The 2,591-nt window shown below is 44.5% G+C and overlaps 1 long non-coding RNA gene across 1 annotated transcript; it reads right to left on the bottom strand.

Moving 5' to 3' along the window:
* Window positions 1–473: 473 nt before the first annotated feature.
* On the bottom strand, window positions 474–2,317 carry LOC123082991 (uncharacterized). The gene is made up of 3 exons (XR_006439179.1): window positions 1,851–2,317; window positions 1,520–1,677; window positions 474–1,253 (listed from the first exon to the last, which is right to left on the bottom strand). It is a non-coding gene; the product is annotated as an uncharacterized lncRNA (long non-coding RNA).
* Between the last annotated feature and the right edge of the window lie 274 nt (window positions 2,318–2,591).

Here is a 2,591-nt window from a genome sequence, read left to right as displayed (position 1 = left end):
CAGCGTGGCATCCGCGAGATTGCCAGTGCCCAGGAGCCTGCCCCGGCACCCGCGCGGCCGCGCCCGCCCTGCACGTCCCCTGAACTAGCTGACCACACGTAGCTGAAATTCTTCCCTGCACTTCTTCAGGTTTGACTTCTTCCTTTGACATGTTGCAGCATTACTCAGGATTATAATTTTGAGAATAGAGTTCTAAAAAATAAAAGGTTGCACAGCAGAATGCTATAAGTTTTACATCTCTAATTAATGGTTTTCCATGTGGAAAATGGTTAGTGTTTTGGCTACTGTAATTTTGTAACTAACTGAATCATTCACCCTATCTCCTTGGCCTGGTGTCAACAAAGTTGGCTTTCAGAATTTAGAAAGGTTACTTGAGTGGTCGCAGAACACCTAAAATATTGGATTTAGCTTAGAGAATTTACAAAGTTGCCAATGGTATTACTGTAAGCGCACATCACAGAACGGGCAAATTAATCATAATTAGTTTCAGCTCTGGCCTATGGCGAGTACGCATGCACATACATAGACACTCATATGCATGCACCCTGTGAAGAGCCTCTGGAAGCCATATGCCAAATTATAGAGTGCTGCTCTGAAACACCATGTAGCTATACAAGCACACACAAGGCTGTGGTGGTGCTTTCTATTAAATCACGTATGACCCACCAAACCATGTAATATGCTACTTGAGATGTCTAAAATTCTTTGATTTAGGGACATGCACGGAATGAACTACAAACTGCACTAATATACCAACAGATACATGATGCGTGCTCAAGGACATACCAAGGCCCCAGGCAGATACATAAAATCTGAACATACATGAGGAGAAAGAAGAGAAGTTCATTACCCCAGCTGAAGATACATGAGTAAGAAGCAAGATAACGGTACATATCCAGAATTAAATATTACTTTTATATTACATGATCTATGAAATACCATAAGAACACTAAATCACAAAGCCCTATTGAGAAATTAATTCTCTAGCTACAAAGCAACAGTTCTATGAAATCAAAGCATTACCCTTGCCAAGATCATCATCAGCGCCACCATGGACGTCAACAGCAGGGCCAACAACTGAATGTGGTAAACAAATATGCCTATCACATCAAGGAAATGTTCCCATAGACAACTCCATGGATTTCTTAGAACAATAAAAATACTGGGCAATGCAACTCAGAATCAAAACATACTCTTCGATTCAGACTTTTTGCTCCCATCCCCTTTAGGCACCTCCTTATCCCTCTCGAAATCTGAACCATTAAGGGCCTTATCATCAACACAACCACCAACTAAGCAGACAATTTCTCATATTAAATTCTTGAAAGCGGACACTCATTCATGGTAACCACCATGATGAGCTTAATAGTATTACAAAAAGAATTGCCAGTTTTTATATTCAAATGTCATATCTGAATGTAGTATGCTTAAACATTTGCATATGCTACCTGATTAGTTTTTTCTTTATATTCAAATGTCATATCTGAATGTAGTATGCTTAAACATTTGCATATGCTACCTGATTAGTTAGTGTAGGAATGAGAGGCTTGCACTTGTTGTTCCATTTTATCTCTTGAGAACTACATGACACTAGATTTCTCTTCAATAGTAACTTCTCCAACTTCCTTTCTTTCATGGTAACTCTTGGATCCACTCACAACCAGAAGGTGCAGCAATCTAGAGCAGGATAATACTCAGTTAAATCAGCTTTTCTAACAAAGCCCGATAACAGAACGAATTATACACAGTATTGGGAACATTCATGGTGATTTCTGAATGAGGCGATGCACCTGGGGACGAACCGAATTGACGGAGTGGAGCAGGCGGCGGGGTTGGAGAGAGAGACTTACCTGGACCTAGAAGACCGCGCGAGAGAGAGTGGAGAGGCTCATGGCGGCGACGGCATCAGGAGGAGCGAGAAACCCGGCGTCGCACGCGAGCATGCCGAGCTCGAGCGGCTCCTCGAGCACTTCGGCAACCGGATTCGGAGAGGGAGCGGGGTAGAGAAGGTGCGTGCGAGTGCCACGCCTCCGCGTATGCCTCCGCCGGCGCCTAGCGCGGGCGTGAGCATGCCGAGCTCGAGGGCGTCCTCGGCCACTTCCGCGACCGATTCGACATGAAGGGGAGGAAGAGCAGCGGCTGCGAAGGGGAGCCTCGACCTGACAGGGAGCACCCATGGTGTTGACGGAGGGGAGCGGCGGCTGGACCAGGGAGCGCCGGTGTTCTTGACGAAGGGCGCCCAGCTGTGGGGTGAGGGATTTGGCCACCATGGGAGAACGGGGAACGGGAAGAGATGTGTGAGGGACTGAGGGGGCGGTGGGGAGGATAACTAACGTTTTTCTAATAATCATTTAGTACTCCTATACTACTAGCTAACGTATTAGGCAGTGACCGGAGAGATATTGTGAGTCTATTTAAAAAAAGAGAGATTGTGAGTGACTGCGACTTTGTTCAAATCAATTTTTTTATCTTATAAAAAGATCCATTCTTTTTATCCGATTTGCCTGCGTGCGTGCGATCTTGTTTTATCATCCGGCCTTGTTACAATAATTTTTATTTCATGATTTTAAAAGTTCATTATATGAATCTCT

This window comes from Triticum aestivum, chromosome 4A, assembly GCF_018294505.1.
Source record: "Triticum aestivum cultivar Chinese Spring chromosome 4A, IWGSC CS RefSeq v2.1, whole genome shotgun sequence".
In the NCBI taxonomy this organism is placed as follows: Eukaryota; Viridiplantae; Streptophyta; class Magnoliopsida; order Poales; family Poaceae; genus Triticum; species Triticum aestivum.
Note: the sequence above shows the minus strand (reverse complement) of the source record. Positions and strands in the feature narration are given on the sequence as shown.